The following is an 18,026-nucleotide window of genomic DNA, read 5'->3' as shown; positions in this document are numbered from 1 at the left end:
ACATTTCCACTGGCCAAATACGTAGCTGAATGGCTTTTTTTAAACAGTCAACACTCCTCACTGCACAATGGAAACTTATTTTACTTTCTTAACTCAAACTCTGTTGAAGCATGCGTAGATGCATCAGAGAAACTACTGCTCTTCTTTCTACAAAGCAGCTCTTTCCATCATGCATTTCTCGTGAATCTCAGAATGTTTTTAAAGTAAGAACAAGATTTATTTGCTTTTTAAACAGTCAGTCCCAAGATACTCCTGAAATTCAAGGAATATATATATATATATAATGTATATGCGTATATGTGTGTGCACATACATATTATTTCCCTTCATCGTCCCTCTCCCTTCTGAATAAGTAGTTATTGGCAAGACTATGTGAAAATATATTCCCAAACAAGTTGTTGGCCTAATTCTCTGTGAAAGTGGCAAAGGAATATTACAAAGTTATCATTATTAAATGTCATACTTTAGACAAATGTAAAGGTTAGGGTTAGTAATATATTCATTTAGTCTCTACTCACATAAACACACACCCCTACCAGGAAAGAAGCAAACATGCCTTCATCCTCAGGGTATGTTTGAGTGATGGTCACATGACTGGCCTTTTTTTCTTTTTTTGAAATTTTCACAAATGTATGTTACATAATTGGAAGTATAAAGCCTGAAACTACAAACACTAAGGAATCTTCTCTAGACTGGCACCTCTGACAGGATTTAAAGCAACTTTAACAGCTAGCATTTCCAAATGATAGAAAAAGACACCGGCCTACCTGTTAGCAAGAAAGCTCAAATTCAGAATGTCAAGTCTAACATGCCTCTTTCTGCTCTCATGTTAGTCCCTTCAGTGTCACACCCATTCTAATCAAGTAACTTCGTTAGCAGTCCTGGACAAAAATTTTTCTGAGGAGGGACTGGTATGGTTGGTGTCTGAACTTCATCCTCTCAACAGGAGCCCTCTAAATTTCAAAGAGAGCTGGGATGCTCCACTTCCCGCACACATGTCAAAACTTGGCTCTAATGCATCAGAATACCTACCCAGCCATCCAGAAATGTTTCAGAAGGCAATCACGGAACCCAACCAAAATATAGGGATTTCTTGTGCGTAGACATCACCCAACCTCCTGGGGACTCAAAGAGGCAAGCAGAGTCCAACACAGAAAAGTTACTTGCAAAAGGAAGCAGTGTCACCACCACCTTTCTAAGCAGCGCGACCCCGCCTTTGTCTGAGGGCAGGGGCTGGCGTCCGGCCGCTGACCCCATCCTGCCGCCGGGGCAGGCAAGGCTGGCTGGCATCTGGCCGCGGGTAGCGCAGCCTTTGCAGCCAGGGTCTCGGGGTCTGGGTCTGCAGGGCCGGCCGAGGATACAACAATGAGCCGAGCAGCAGCTCGGAATCACCCCCTCTCCAGGGGCCCCTCCGCCCCAGCGCCCCTCCATCGGGGCCGCCGCCCGGGCCCTGCACCCTCGACCTTCCCGGGCAGCGCCGGGCCACCCGGCTCCCCGCCGCCCGCTTGCGCCCGAGGGACCGCGAATCCACCTCGCGCTGCTTGCCAACCACAGGGTCCCCCGGGCCGGGGTCAGGCAGGCGTCGCTGTGTCCCCGCGGGCGGCCGCCTCGCAAGCTCCTCGTCTTTGTGTGCGAAGTAAGTGTGGGGCCAGCCTACCTCGCACAAAGGCGCGCTGCTCCCCGGCGCGCTCCGCCGCTTGCCGTGGCAGCCGGCACCTTGGCCGCCGAGGTGGCGAGAGGGCGGTTCCGACGGCGGTTGCAATGCCGACTCCGAAGCCAGTCCGGCTCTGGGCGGCTCTCACACCCCGCGGCCCCGCGCGTCAGAATTAAGTGGCGGGGCGGGCCGGGGGTGGGGCGGGGCCCGCTGAGTCAACGCTAGACCACGCCCCACGCTCCAGGCCACGCCCCAGTGTCCGACCACTCCTCCACCCCCGCCGCGCATTCAGCTCTGGTTGGCCCTAATGGATGGAGATGAGTGCTCTGGATACTGGGTCAGATGGCAGGGGCCTCTGCTGTGTTGCTTTACTTTGGTTAGCTTGGGGACCCAGGAAAGAAGAACAGGAAGGTAGAGGGAAAAACTGTCACCTGTCTAATGGAAGGTGACAGATGCAAGTTCACTGAGTCCACAATGTAAAATTCATTATGTACCTGCTTGTGTATGTTCTCTCTCATCTTTCTGTCTCTGCCTTCCTATATGTGTGTCTTTTTTGTCTGTCTCTGTGTGTGTGTGTGTCTCTCTGTCTCTGTCCCTATGTTTGTGTTTCTGTCTCTGGATGTCTTTTCTGTTTCTGTGTGTCTCTTAAGTCTTTCTATGTGTCTCTGTCACTGTGTCTCTCTGTGTCTCTCTGCCTTTGTCTCTGTGTTCTCTCTGTCTTTCTCTGTCTCTCTTCTGTCTGTCTCTGTCTCTGTCTCTGTCTCTGTGTCTTTCTCTCTCTCCATACAGTTGAATTCCTGCCAAATATTTTTGGAAGAACACTCAAAAGGAATTTGTTATAATCACACAAACTCGCAACCAACTGAAGGCTCAGAACCCATGTCCCAGGATTTTTCTCCCCATTCTCACGAAAGGGCAGTTGGAGACTTAAATCAAGGGAGGGCTGTTTCTCTTCTCTAAATTCTAATGTTCATTCTCTGGCTCTCTTACATAGAGTTGTCCCTGGTCAATCTGAAGGCTCTAAGATTACCATGTACCTGAATCACAGCAGATACAAAAGCAGGACCTGTCTCAGGGTGAATACGAGGCCTACAGGCTGATGGTTTTATACCAAGTAAGCTTTTTAATTTTCTTGGCAGCAGATGATGACTAAGGATTTATTTATTAGGAAACTTTTCTGACTCAAAGAGCTTAAGTCATGTTCACAAAAAAAATGCTCTCAATGGATTTCAATGAGCAAATTACTTATTCCAAAGGTATCTGTCCTACACAGTGCCCTCAGCCAGCTCCTGGCCACCTTCCCTACCCAGAAGCCTGCTAAGCAATAGACTCATTCACCCTAGGATTTACATTACTTCACATTAGCCTGAAATATGGCATGTAATGATGATAACTTGCCACTTCCACACAGAGTTAAACCAACACCTTGTTTTGGAATATGTATGTATGTATGTGATGATATGTATGTGTGCATGTGATATGTATGTATGCATGTGATATGTATGTATGCATGTGATGTTTAGAGCCTTCCCAGGCTAAGCATCATTCTGCTTGCCCTTCACCTGTCACCTGCTGTCATTCCTCCTCACCCCTGCCCGCATGGTGTTCTGTCTCTCCAAAATGGCTCTCTAGTCACCACCAGAACTTGGGATCCAGCCAAGAGTCCTACTCCTCCCCACACTGGTGTCAACTCTGAAGTTCTCACTCAGATGGCCAGCTATCCTTGTCCCCATCACCTGCAGTGCCGCACCTGCCTCTGGGCTCTGCTGCCACAGTGTGGTAGGGGTGTCTAACCAGTCCTAGCCGCCGCTGTCACAGTGTCCCAGCTGCTTTCTGGATGAACTTTTTAGTACAAACTGCTCAGTTTCTGCAGCTGCTAAAATCTCTATTGTTTAAGCTACTTTCCATGCCACTTAGAAAAAATACCTGATAGAAACAAGGAAAGGAGGGATTACTTTGGCTCGCAAGTTTGAGTCCTTCCTGGTGATTGGTGCATCTGATGGTAACTCCTTACATCATTACCAGGAGCAGTTACTTTTTCTCCTCCCCTGAGACAGGGTTTCTCTCTGGAGCTTAGGAGCCCATCCTGGAATCACTCTGTAGACCAAGTTGACCTCAAATTCTGGGATTAAAGGCATGTGCCACCACCGCTGGTGCCAGTTATCATTTTTAAAACCCACCACTAGGAATGACAAGCAAGAACACCTCAAGATTCCATACCCTCCCCAATACCACCACTGGCTGTGGGCCACACACAGCAAGCATGAACCTGCAAGGGACACTATAGACTCAATGTCTAATGTGTAACAGGTTCCCAGTTCCTGCGATGAGGTGAAGTTCAAGCTGCTTATAGCTGTGTTGCAAAGGACAGCATCCTTCCCTGAGACCTGGACCATGCCTGGATGCTCTTCCTACATCCCCTAAGCACACAGGACTCTGCTCAGCCACTGAGCCACACTTGCTGTGTGACTCTGCTCTGTGACTGTCGCCACTAGACAGCAGAGTGGGTTGGTCACTTCATATGTTCTACTACATGCTTCTGCCTCTGCCTGGTATACCTCTACCCATTTCTGAGGAACCCTCACAACCTGCTCTAATTCAATGGCTTTTATTCTTCCCATCTGTATTGAGCACAGCATCAGAATTACCACACTGCATTGCTAATAGGCATTCCCTAAGCCCATTTTGTGCTTGACAGATATGTGTGTGTGTGTGTGTGTGTGTGTGTGTGTGTATACACACATCCTCGGGCTTAATTTAACATGTGCCATCTAGGAAGTGCTAGGGTCTATATTCTATACTCCCTATAACATACAAATTGAAATCCTGACCACTCCCACCCCAATAGAGCTGTTTGGCAATAAGCCCTGTAGGGGTGATTAAGTTAAGCTGGATCATAAAGTGACTATATACTAGTTACTTGTCCTGTTGCTGAAACAAAATACCTGAAAGAAGCAATTTTATAAATAACAGGTTTACTCTGACACATAGTTCAAGGGGCTATAAAACATCATTACAGGAAAGGCATGTGACAGGAGTGTCAGGTGGCTCACACTGTTCCAAACATGAAGAAGGAAAGAGAGGTGAACGCTGGTGCTCAACCTCTTTCTCCTTTTTATGTAGTTCCAGACCACAGCCTATGGAATAGTGCCACCCATGTTAGGGTGGGATTTCCCACTTCAGTTAACCTAGTCTTTATAATACCCTTGCAGATATACCCAGAGGCTGTGTCTGGTAATTCTAGGCCCTTTCAATCTGGCAATCAAATTAACCAGCACAATGACCTTATAGGAAGGAAAGTGACAAGCTACACACACACACACACACACACACACACACACACACACACACACACACACATACACACACAGAGGCAGCAGCTGTCTATAAACCAGAACAAGAAACCTTACTAGAAATCAACCTTCCTGGCATCTCGACCCTTACATTCCAGCCTCCAAAACTCATCAAAACAAAATAAAGGGTCTTATCCCAAGTGAGGTAACCCAGACCCAGAAAGACAAATATTGTATGTACTCATAAGTGGATACCAGACATAAAGCAAAAATATCCAGTCTGCAGTCCACAACCCCAGAGAAGCTAGAACCCTCTTCCAGAAACAGATGGAAGCTGATGCAGAAATCCACAACAAACCATTGGGCTGAGCTCCTGAGGCCATAATATGAACAAAGGAGTCAAGACCATGATGGGGAAACCCACAGAATCAGCTGACCCAAGCTAGTGAGAGATCACTGACTCAGGTCTGACAAATGGGGAACCTGCATAAGACCAAACTAGACTCACTTAATATAGGTGACAAGGGTGCTGTTGGGACAATATATGAGGCCATTGGCGGTGGGTCCAAGATCTAACTCTAACATACAAACTGACTTAGCAGAGCCATTCTACATGGAACGATACCTTGCTCAGCCTAGACACAGGAACGTGCGGGGTGGGGAGGTGTCTTGGTCTTGCCTTAAGCAGATTATGGGACAGACTTAGACTTCCTAGGGGAGGTCTTAGCCTCTCTGATAAACAGATGCGAGGTGGGGAGCGGGAGTGGAGGGAGCAGGAGGAGAGAAGGGAGGGGGAACTGGGATTGGAATGTAAAAACTAAATTAATAAAAAGGGGGAAAATGACAAAAAATAAAAGGTCTTTTTTTATCCCTTCCGAATTACTAGTCTTCAGTTGTCACAGACCACCTGGCAGTGGCAGTAGGAGGCTGCAGACTACAGTGATGGAGGCTCATGGGAGGTCCTTAGGTCACTGGGAGGGAGGCTGCCTTCACAGGAGAGTCTGTGAGTCTGATGTCTCTGACTTTCTATTGCAAGATGTGATCTGTTCCTCCCCCAAATACCCCAGGTTTTGATGACGTCTGGAATTAGCCCCAACAGAAATCAAACTGAGGCTATTTGATCCTGAATTTTTAGCTGCCAAACCATGAGGTACATAAATCTTTTTTTCTCATAAAATTAGCCTGTCTTAGATATTTCGTTCCGGTGATTCAAAACTGCCTAATGCACAACAGTGTGTAGTTTAGTGTGCGGTAGAATATCTAGAGCAAGGGATGGGTACTCTACAGGCCAGGAGTCTTGGAGGCTACTTTAGAATTCTACCCACACCATCATGAACATGGATAGACAGGTACAGAGGCAGACAGACATTCTCTAGTACAAAATTTCTAGAGCTTGAGTCAGCAAGGCGAGTCAGTGGGTAAAGGTGTCTGCTGCCAATCCTAAGAACCTGAATTTGAGCCCTGGAACCTACACGGCGGAAGGAAAGAAGTGGTCCCTGAAAGTTGCCGTTGTCCTTTGACCTCCACATGTACACTCTGGCAAAATAAATCAATAATGTAAAAAGTTTTAGAAGGAAGTCTTGGGGAAGTCTCCTGCGCAGACTTCAGCAGTGATTCAAGTAAGCCAGAAAGTCCAGTAGAGAGAATGCTTGAGCTGGTGATAACCAGTTGAGTATATTTCTAGCCAGTCACCCAGATTCCACAGTTAGGTATGCAGTAGTGCTCACTGAGCCCTGCTAACCTGAATACTGAAAACCGGGAAAAGAAAAACAAAGTTAAGAATATGTCACCCTGATTTTATAGCTTAAATAGCAGAATGACATGAATACACTATGTTCCACTTATTTTGACTGGGTGTTTGACGTAATTATTACATAACTGTAACCCAATATTCTATCACCCCGGGACTTCGTTCATTTATAGAATTCACTTGTGGATTATTTTGTGAAAAGTTCTACAGTTTGTCATGCAAAGGCAGTGCACACACACCTTCTAAAATGAATAATGCTCAGAAGACATTAATGGTTAGTCTTAACTGTTAATGTGATGAAATCTGGAATCACTATGGAAACAAATCTCTGGGTATGTTTGTGAGGGACTTTCTAGACTAGATTAATTGAGGTGTGAGGGTCCACCCTCCCCAGATGGTGGGTGTTACCATGAGGACCTAGACTGACCAAAGAGAAGAAAGCAAGCTAAGCAGCGACAAGCATTGCTCTCTGGCTCCTGACTGTGGGTGCAAGAGCTGCCCCCAAGTTCTTGCTGCATGCCTTCCCCACGATGACAAATGGTACACTTGAACTGTGAGCCTAACTAAACCCTTCCTGACTTAGGTTGCTTTTGTCAGGAGGTCTGTTAGAACTGAAGACAAGTACTTCAGAAGGGATAAAAATGATATGCATACATTGACTTATAGCCTATACACCTGATATGATAGCCTGTTACATTAAACAATCTCTTTTGTGAGCAAAGGAATAGAATTATTTCATTGGATATATTAATAGCATTTTAGCAAAGCATAATAATAGCTAATAGTGTAATAACAAAAATAAATATTGTCCCAGAGAGCATTTCACAAGCCTGAGCTGCATCTCATAAGCCTACTGACCACTATTTCTAGAGAGCTGAATAATTAATTTCACAAGCTCTATTATATGTATTTCTTTAAACATTTCATTTCCTTTTTAGGATACACTTGCTCTTTATTCTTTGGAGTTTTAAAAATCAAAGGGGCCCTGTAAAATCCTGGTTCTGGTCTGTAGCTATCTCAGAGAATCAAGAGAAACAGCTGCTAGTCACATAAATGATTACCCAATGGAGCAAAGATCTGCGTTTCACATCTTTGTCTTTACATGATCTAAAACCAGAGAAAAGGGGATTTCCTGAGGTCTTCCTGTATGTTTAAAACAAAAAAAATACTTTTAAAGGAAAAAAAAAGATGGGTGTGGTACTCATCTGCTCATCCTATCAAAAACATTAAGACAGCTGATAGTTAAGGTTAAGAGATAGAGGAACCATTTCTGCATCTGAGCAGCAAAGTGCATACCTCTGTAACACTTACTTCAAATGACTAATGTAGAGCACATACACATCACAGTCTACTGAGAAGTTTCTATGATCCATTTTTCTTCCTCTTGGCATTCGTTGTAAACACATTTCCATCAGCAGGAACATCCCTCACAATGTTTGAATTGGTAATGACTAGCTGATTGCCATCTTTCTTTATTCATGTACCTTGGATTTGGTATAATAAAACAAGTCCATGGAGTGATGCAATGGAGGCTAGACTAGGGCTTTACTCCTTAGAGATGAGTTCAGGCTGACATTCTAGGCTCATCAGTTAAAATGTGCTTGCTCAGAGCACAGAACCTACAAGGGTCTACATCAGGTCCTCAAGTATGTTTTATAGCTATTGGCTTAGTATTTTAGTGGAATTCCTGACTATGATAACAAATGGGACTCTGTCTCTTGTGTCTGCTCTTGGGACTCTTTTCCTCTTGTTGGGCTTCCATATTCAACTTCGAAATGAAAGTTTTTGCTTCATCTTACTATATTTTATTTTGTCATATTTGGTTTTTATCTCTTTTCTAATGAGAGACAGAAGTGAATCCAGAGGGGAGGGGAGGTGGGCAGGAACTGAGAGGAGTAGAGGGAAGGGTAACTATAATCAGGATATATTGAATGAGAAAAGAATCTATTTCAGTGATGAAGAAGAAGAGGGGGAGGAGGAGAGTGCTTGCTCAGTTCCCAGCACTCACATTTGGTGACTCTTGACTGCCTGTCACTCTAGTTCCAGGGCATATGACACCCTCTTCTAGTCTCCAACAGCACCTGCACACACAAGATGTACATACAGACTAGCAGGTACACACATAAACATAAATATAAACAAATAAGTAAACACACTTAGAGAGATCTGGGTTTTTTTGTTTTTTGTTTGTTCGTTTTGTTTCTGGTTTGAGTGCTGCAGCCAAGTGACTTTGAACAAGGTATTTAGCTCACTGTGTCCTTCTTTTCCTCTGGTCCTGGTAAATGATTCCTCCCCTGTACAAAAAGCCCCACAATAGTAGTATTGCTGACAGACTTGGTTGGAGAGCAAAACTGTTTGAGCTCCTTGAAGCTTACTAGTAAAGTCCAAACTGCAGCTAATGGGAAACCTTGCCAGAGAAGGTTTTCTTATTAACTCTGCTTGGAGAAACATGTGTCCCATTTAAACTGCTAATGATTACTAGATTTTTAAAGTCCTTTCCCACTAATAACATTTCTTCCATATGTTCCAACCAACTATAACATGAACCAAAGCTCTAACCAATGTCTGCATTGACTGGATCATATTAAGGGGGACAGAAATTAGAGGGCTAAAGGGACAAGAAGGAATAACAAAGGACAGAGTCCCTTCCAGGTTTGCCTGCAATCAATCCTCAGGCCCATGCTGCCTGGTCCTCAGCTTGCAGCCTGCCCCAGGCCCTCCGTCCTCTAAGGAAACAGCTGAAAGACATTGCAGGGCACACCTGCTTTCCTCAGCTCAGTTTTCTTTGCAACAACTGCTTAAGCCATTTGTTATCGTCAACACCATTCATACACAAGCTCTTGTAAGGAAAGAGAAATGCTAAGCTGTCATAGACACTGTCTCGATCTCTGAGAGACCAAGAAAGTTGATAAACCTCTGTCCAAAATAATGAGAGACAGGCAGAGACAGGAAGGGAACAAGGTTGTTTTGTTCTGTTTTGTTTTAAGGAATGAAAATGAAGAAAACAGATACTCAAGGCGTGGGGGGAGAGAGAAACACTGTGAAGCACTTGGTCTAGAAACTGACATGAATTAGAAAAATAGAACTTGTCCGTGCCTGTCCAAGGTGAAGTTAGAAATCTGGAGACTTCTATAAACTTTGGATAAACTAGTCAACAATTACACTCTACTCACAGAACTAAAAGAACCTCACATTGTGAAAAACCAGTTTTCATAGGCAAGCAGTGCTGGCGCATGCATACCTTTAATCCCAACACTCCTGAGGTAGAGGCAAGCAGATCTCTGTGAGTTCCAGGCCAGTGTGGTCTACTGAGCGAGTTCCAGGACCAGCTCCATAGCTACTGAGAAAACAAAAACAAAACTAAAAATTTTAAGATCTGTTTATCCTCAACTTGCTGAAAGGTCATTTAAGAGATGGCTTATTTTAATTAAAACCAAAACTTCTCTTTTCTCTTTTAACTTCCCTTCTTGCCCTAGAGCCCACTTATCAAGTGTGCCCCAGATGGTATCTCTGCCACACAAACTTCAAGATAAAGCTTCCCTGTCATGTACCCAGCATCCACTTAGACTATCACTCCAAGCTACTGTTTTCTCTCTACCTCTCATAACTTCTCTCTCTCTATGAAACATTGCCTGGACGACAGGTGCATCCCTCATGGAGTGACTGTCCACTCTACCTGCCTTCCTTCTGGTTGCTTTGGAATATGAACAGGAGAGTGTGCATAATTCCTCAAGCCATCTCACAAGGGGGCCTAATCAAGGAAAGCAAATTCTCCCCCAATTCTCCATATTCCTCTGAGCCAGACTGCTGGGTTTTCTGTCATTAATATCAAAGTACCATCTCAGGAAGATGGCTCAGTGGGTAAAAAAGCCCTTGCCATTCTAGTCTGGCAACCTGAGTTCTAGCCCCAGAACCCACACTGTAAATCGGTCACAGTAGTGCACACCTGGAAGCGCAGCACTCCTGTCATGAGAAGGGGAATGAGACAGGAGAACTGGCTGGGTACTCATGGCCAGAGAGACTGGAGCATCTGCCCAGCAGCAGAGACCCAGCCTTGAAACAAGGGAAGAAAACACTGACTCCTCTGACCTTCCGTTCACAGACGCACACATCAACCGCTAGTGTTTAACGATTTCAAAGTTCCTTCTTTAGGAAAGGACTCTTATGCTGGAGATGGAGGACTCATTGCCAGAGCACTTTCCGTGTATGCATGAGTCCCCAGGGTTGATACCCAGAACTGCAAAAAAAAAAAAATGGAGCTGTTTTCTCCACTAACTGTTGTCCCAAGGGGTCATTGTCATTGGCTCCTTTCTGGATTTTTAAGCGTCTCTGTGTAGAAAGAGTAAACTGGATTTGGGAGGAAAACAAGTCAATTAAAAAGTACAGTAACAAGGCTGGAAAGGAAGCGAGCAAAGGCACTTGTCACACAATCTGGTCACCTGAGTTCCCTCTGCAGAACCCACAAAAGGGTGGAAAGAGAGAACTGGGTCTATAAAGTTGTTCTGTGATCTCCATACATGTCCTATGGCATATATTCCCTCCCACACAAATCATGTATAGACATGCATACTCAATAACAACAAAAATAATACAAAATTCAGTGTCTGTACTTGTGAAACTAATAAACTCAGTATATGTCCTATATATTCTAATTTTTATACTCATGATTTTTGCCTTAATTCGGTTGCAAATTTTGAAAGCAGAAGGACTCAATATTTAAATTTCCTCGGTGGGTGGTATAAGAAGTCCTTATGAGAAGATAGGTATTTATTAAAGAGTATTAATAATCCATAGGTAGAGATTGAGAATGTAGTGATCAGGTGCTGGGAGCATGTGTTTAGGATATGGGAGGCCCAAGTTTCCATCCTCAGCACCAAATATCAAACAAAAAGTCAGTATGATGAAAGAATTGAAGATCTCACTGGGGACTGGAGAGATGGCTAGGTGTGAAAGAACACATATGATCCTGCAAAAGAACCAAGTTCGGGTCCCAGCATCCATGTCAGGTGTCTCACCACCATCTATAACTCCAGCTCCAGGGGCACGTGGTACTTCTGGCCTCAGTGGGAACTTGTACTCACATGAATATATCCATACACAGACACACAAAATATTGATAATTTTAAAATAAAACTAAATATTTTTAAAATATATTATTATAAGTTGGGCAGAGTTCCAGCACTTGGGAGGTAAAGGCATAAAGATCAAGGGTTCAAAGTCATCCTTGCAAAAAAAAATTATTTATTTAGCAGGGGCAAGACAGCACATGTGCCATGACACATACATAAAGGTCAAAGGACATCCCATGGGTATTAGTTCCCTTATCCCGTGATGTGGCTAACGGGGACAGTATCGGGTGATCAGGCCTAGCAACAATTGCCTCTACCTGCTAAGCCATCTTGTCAGACTATGGCTATGATCTGCTGTGAATGGCAGAACTGAGCATTTTCCCTGGGAAGCTGAACTTGCTGTTCATCCCACATTTACCAGCCCCACTGTTCTCAGGGTCAGTTTAACCAGTAAGAAACAAACTTGATCCACTCTATGGAGATGCTGGAAACATCTGTGTCAAAAACACTAACAGCAAATGAAAAGACAAAGGTTGTCGTTTTAACTGAGTTTTCTACTATTCTCAGTGCTTTCCCCAGGACATGCAATAAGCCCAGGGAACTATTAATGAGACAGTAAATTAATATGCATGAGCTGGAGTCCCACCAAAAGCGGATAAAAGGTATTGTCCCACTGCCTAGGTTGGACTGGTGTTACAAAGTGGAAAGACCCAGTTGGCATCTTGCTGACAAATCCCGGGCAGACTTTCTTCTTGGTTTACTGGAAAACACACACTTTCCTTGAATAAGAGATGTAATGACAGATACAGTTGGGTCCCTTTTAAAAAATCAGTGAAAAGAGTGGGCGCATCTAAGTTTAGAAATAAGGAGGCACATGGGTGGGTAGGGCAGGGGGAGGAAGAGAGGAAATGCAGAGTGGGAGGGGGCAGTAAGAGAAAAGGGAAAGAGAAGAAAACCAGGCAGGAAGCGTTAACCACAGGCCTGTTTGTAGTAGGAGGGAAGAGAGGAAATAAAGAGGCAGGGAAGGAAAAGGAAATGGGCAGGAGGAAAGACAGGATATTTTAAGGCTTTGTGTGTGTGAAGGTCACGGCCTAGCTAAACTGTGAATTAAAGACTAAGGAAGCAAACTTTCCGTTGAGGGATTCTTGCTCTGTCCCCCTAGCCATTGCTCCATGCTAAGATAACAGTATTTGCAAAGAGCACAGTTGCTGGGTGCACAAAGCTTGGGCTTTTATTGGTTTAGATCCTTGGGGAACAAACCTGAAACTGCAAATATGGGAGAGCCCTGTCCTTGTGCATGAGCAGCCATGTGGGAGACCTTGTGTAAGCAGACAAGAGTCAAAACCCAATGACAGTCTCAGATATCACACAAATACATAAAATCTACATGTTCAGACGAAATGAAAGTAGAAGCAAAAACTGTCCAGGGAAACAAAGGAGACTAATGGGGGTGGGGGAGAAAAGTGGAGGGCAACAAGATTTAAGGTGGAACATGCTCTATAATTGTATGAAATGTTATGCAACTTTGTATCACGCATAATAAAAAAGAAAAAAGTGAAATAAATTAAATGACTGCATTGTTCTAATTTCATTTCTGCTGCTGTGACAAATACCCTGACCAGAAGCAACTTTGGGGAGAAAGGAACAATTCGGCTTACAATTCCAAGTCATAGTCAATCACTGAGGGAAGTTAAGGCAGGTATGTGCACCACATGATCATCTTACTAAGTGCAATAAAGGCTTACAACAAAATATACTTTTCAAGTCTTTGTTTATAACCCACCAGGCTTACATAGTAGTGTAGCCTACATGAGAACGTGTGTAGGGTTACTTATCGCAGCATGGGCAACTTACTAGTGGCTACTCCACTAAAGAAAAATGACTCCCTTGTTCTCCAGGCTCCGTTAATTGCCAATAGTGTTTTCTTAAAGGATGACACACTTAAAATACAATCTTACACAGTGAAGTTTGTTTAATGAACTGTTCTATGAGTGCTGACAAACGCAGACAGTCGTGTAGCAATAGCACAATTATGGTAGACGATATCTCATCTCCTTAGAAGGCTGACTTGTGCCTCTTTGTGGTCAGTCCTCTTCTGCTTACTCTCCCCTCCACCCCAACAGTCTCTGCAACCACTATGCTGAGTCTTCATCTATAGTTGCTACCTTTTCGAAAATGTTAGACTAACGGTATTTCGCAGTGGGTTTTTTTATTTAATACAATGCTCCTAAGGTTCATTCATGTCCTTTGATGTATCTGTAGTTCATTCCTCTGATTACCAAATGGTATTCCAGTGAATGGACATACCACAATTTATCCATTTATGATTGATGCTTCAGTTGTTTTTAGTTTGAGATCTTTAAACATCTCATATATGTCATGTGTGTGTGTGGGTGCAAGTGTGTATGAGTGTCTGTGTTGTACATGCATGGTATATATTCTTATTAGATTAGGTATGTGCATGTGTGTATGTATGTACTTGTTAGTGTAAGTTTGTGCACATTCATATGGAGGTAGAGGTAGACATGGGGTGTCTTTCCTTGAATGGTCTCTGACTTTATTTTTTGAGACAGGCCCTCTCACTGAACCTGAAGACAATAAGAGTCAGGAATCTACCTGTCTCCAACTCAATCCCCCTAGTTCTGGGATTACAGGCATGTACCCCATTTACCTTTGCTCAGGGTTTCTAAGAATAAAAACTCAGGTCCTCATGTCTGCATGACAAGCACTTTACCAACTGAGTCGTTGCTTCAGCACTCACATAGTGTTTTCAAAACACTGAGGAAGAGTCAATGGGTTGATCTGTGTTCTCCCCAAAAGATGTGTTAAGTGCTAACTTCTAGCATCAGAGAATGTGACCTTATTTGAAAATAAGGTCATTGAATACTAATTAAGGTAAAGTTATTCTAGGATAGAATAGGGATTAATTTAATATGACTGGTGGGGGGTGGTAGGGACGTGTATGCACATGTGCAAGGGCACATATGTGTGTGGCATGCATATGAAGACCACAGGACAACCTCAGGTGTCATTCCTCAGGACCTGTCCACCTTATTTTTTGAGAAAGGGTCTTTCGCTGGGACCTGCAGCTGCTGATTCCGATAAATTAGCTGGCTAAAAAGACCCAGAGATCTTCCCATCTCTGCCGCCCCCATGTTGGAATTATTAATGAGCATCACCACACCTAGCTTTTCACATAGGGTCTGAGGATCAAACTTGGGTCCTCATACCTGCACAGTAGGTACTTCACCTACTAAGCTATTTCCCTAGTCCTTCAATAAAGGAAGAAAGGCACAAAGACTGCCCCATAAGGAAACTTTCCCAGGTGAGGATGGATACAGATTGGGATTATCTATCTTCAAGACAAGGAATGCCAAAACTTTCCAGAAAATGCCAGAAGTTACAAAAGAGCAGAATGGATGGTCACCTGTAAGTTCGGGAGATAGTGTGGCCCTGCTGGTACTTTGATTTAGCATTTACAGTCACTAGAGGTATGAGGGATAGCTCAACTGTTTAAACTTCCAACTTTTCCAGTATTTCTTAGTAATACGGTAATAGTATGTGTTATAGTTTGATCACCAAAAGCCATCAAGTTGTTCTTTTCAAAAAGTACCTGTATGTAGATCCCACCAGCAGGGCACAAGGGGTGGGATTGTAGATTGGTATTAATAGTAGTTTTGAGTTTTGCTATTCTTGGATGTATGTGGTACTTTTGGTTTTCATTCCCTTAATGTATTTTGATATTGAACATATTTTTGTGTACTCTCTTGCCATCTGTAAGTCAATCCATAGTGAAGCCACTGCCAAATTCTTTTAACCAATGTTGTATGTTTTCTAAATGAATAGTAACTGCTGTTTTTATTTGTTTCCTCATCTCTTCCTTTTCTTTTCTTTCCTTTGTTTTACTTTTGAGGCAGGGTCTCACTGTGTTGCTTAAACTGTCCTCTCAATCCTCCTGCCTCAGTCTGCCCGGTTCTGGGATTCAAGGCATGTGCGACTATACCTTGTTTGTTAAGATGGTTAAAGGGACTTTGTTGGTTTCTTTGTTTTTACTTGCTTAGTAGATTGTTTGTTTGTTTGTTTCAAACCATTTTACTCTGTATCTCATTCTATTCTTAGATTCATGACAATCCTCCTGCCTCAGCCTCCCAAGTGCTGAGATTACAGGTGTGCACCAGAAACCACTCCACGTGTGTTTGAAAAATATTTTCTGCTCATTTATGGTTTTTAAAAAGTTATTTTCTAAATTTCTTTTTGAAGAAAAATAAACCCTTTAGGTTTGGTGACGTGATGAGAATCTTTTTTTTCTTTTTCTTTTTCTTTCTTTCTTTTTTTTTTGATGTTACTATTTTTGTATCCTCTCTAGAAACAACTAGGCCCAAATTAATGTTCCAAATACTTTCTCTTGTATTTTTCTCTTAGAGGTTTTACAGCAGTTGCTTTTCAAGTTGGTATGTAACACATTTCAGTTTGGGTATTTAACTTTACATACAGTGTGAGGCACAGGGTCCCTTTTTGTTGTTCCTTTCTTTTCTCATATAGTCATTCAATTGGCATGGCTCCGTTTATTGGAAGTACCCTGCACATTGGTTATCTTAGTAGCTTTGAAACACATCAATTGATTATGCAAGTGTGGGTCTGCTTGGGTCAGCTTCCAAACCTCTCTGTTCTGTTCCTTGTGTCTATATGGCTGTCCTCCTTTTGATACCACAGTGCTCTTTGCCTTGCTTTATTGAATGCCTTGAATCAGGCCATGTTGTTTACAAGTTAACATTCCTTTGCTGCTCATATACAGTTTAAAATTGCATGTTTATTTTTTTCCAAGTATTTGCTAGACTGTTTGAGACTAATTCTTACTGTATAACTCTGACTACCCCCAGACTGGCCTGGAGCTAAGATTGAAGGCATACACCACAATGCCTGGCTGACTCTATTTGCTAGATTTCATTTTATTTTATTGGTTTTTCGAGACAGGGTTTCTCTGTAGCTATGGAGGCTGTCCTGGAACTCACTTTGTAGACCAGGCTGGCCTCGAACTCACAGAGATCCGCCTGCCTCTGCCTCCCGAGTGCTGGGATTAAAGGTGTGCGCCACCAAAATGATAGGTTTTAATTAAATCTGTAGATCAATATGGGGAAACTGACATCAAACTAGCATCATAATGATATTTTCTCATATGGAAACATGGTACATACTCCTTTTTTCTTTTTTTTCCTTTAATTTTCTTCCACTCTGAAGGCTGAAACCTAGGTTGGCCTTAAACTCACCATGCAATCAAAGATGACCTTGAATTCCTGATCTTCCTTACTTGGCCTCCCAAGTGCTGATATGTCTGGCATGTACCACCATTCCCAGTCTATGCAGTGTCAGGGATCAAACTCAGATGTCATACCATGTAAAAACAAGCTCTCTGGCAACTGAGCTACATCCCCAGTTCCTGTATCTTTCCATTTAGTTAGTCAGGTCTTCTGAGACTTCTTTCATCAGAATTTTCTAACTTTGAGCATACAAGCCTTATATACACTTTTTCCTGAGTATTTCTAGGATTTGATGCTATTATAACCAACATATTTTTAGATTTTCAATTTCCTTTCTTTTTCATGCTGGTGTATAAAAATACAAAGTTAGAGTATCGGTACACTCCTATAATTCCAGCATTGAGGATACTGAGGCAGGAAGACTGAGGTCCAGACTAGCCTGAGCTACAGAGAAAGTTCAAATCCAGCGTGGGTTGCATAGCAAGACCCTATCTTCAGCAGAGCTGTATTTCTTTCCATAGAGTGCTCCTGTATCTTATCAACATGACTAACTCACATGACTAGTTTCAGCAGATGTTGTCATAACCCTTTGGGAAGTGTCTGTGTAGACATGCATGCCATCTGCAACAAAGGTAACTGTCCCGTAGTCATTTGTGGGTTTTGCTTGGTATTCTTTTCGAGGGACTCAAGAGGAAGGACCATGCCTGCAGACAATAAGAAAGATGACATTTACTCTGTTTAGATTCTGTGTAAGCACACATTAACTTACTGCACATATGACATGGATTCCATTCATGATTCTGCCAAACTACCCTTTTACTATTTGTGACTGACTCCTAAGCAAGATATTTGGTCTCAGATCTGGAATGTTCTGACTCTTATGTTCCTACTAAATGAAATACTTCCTCCTGTGGTCTGCTTTTTTAAACTTATGTAAAATGGAGCATTCTGTGGGCTACACAAAACCAAATGCCAGAGGGAAGAGGGCAATTAAAGCAGAGC

At 43.1% G+C, this 18,026-nt stretch overlaps 1 protein-coding gene across 2 annotated transcripts in view; it reads right to left on the bottom strand.

Annotated features, from left to right (window-relative positions):
* The window catches only part of Fam107b (family with sequence similarity 107 member B), a 205,151-nt gene that overhangs the window by 64,793 nt on the left and 122,332 nt on the right, over positions 1-18,026 (bottom strand). The window contains exon 1 of one of the 2 annotated variants that reach the window (XM_005081251.4): positions 1,658-1,810. The exons of the other annotated variant lie outside the window; for it this stretch is intronic. The gene's annotated coding sequence lies outside the window, so the exon portion shown is untranslated. Of the gene's footprint in view, positions 1-1,657; positions 1,811-18,026 lie in introns of those variants that run through there. 2 annotated transcript variants of the gene reach the window in all.

Source organism: Mesocricetus auratus, unplaced genomic scaffold (assembly GCF_017639785.1).
Source record: "Mesocricetus auratus isolate SY011 unplaced genomic scaffold, BCM_Maur_2.0 Super-Scaffold_100013, whole genome shotgun sequence".
In the NCBI taxonomy this organism is placed as follows: Eukaryota; Metazoa; Chordata; class Mammalia; order Rodentia; family Cricetidae; genus Mesocricetus; species Mesocricetus auratus.
The sequence above is the reverse complement of the archived record's forward strand: the minus strand, read 5'-3'. Positions and strand labels throughout refer to the sequence as shown.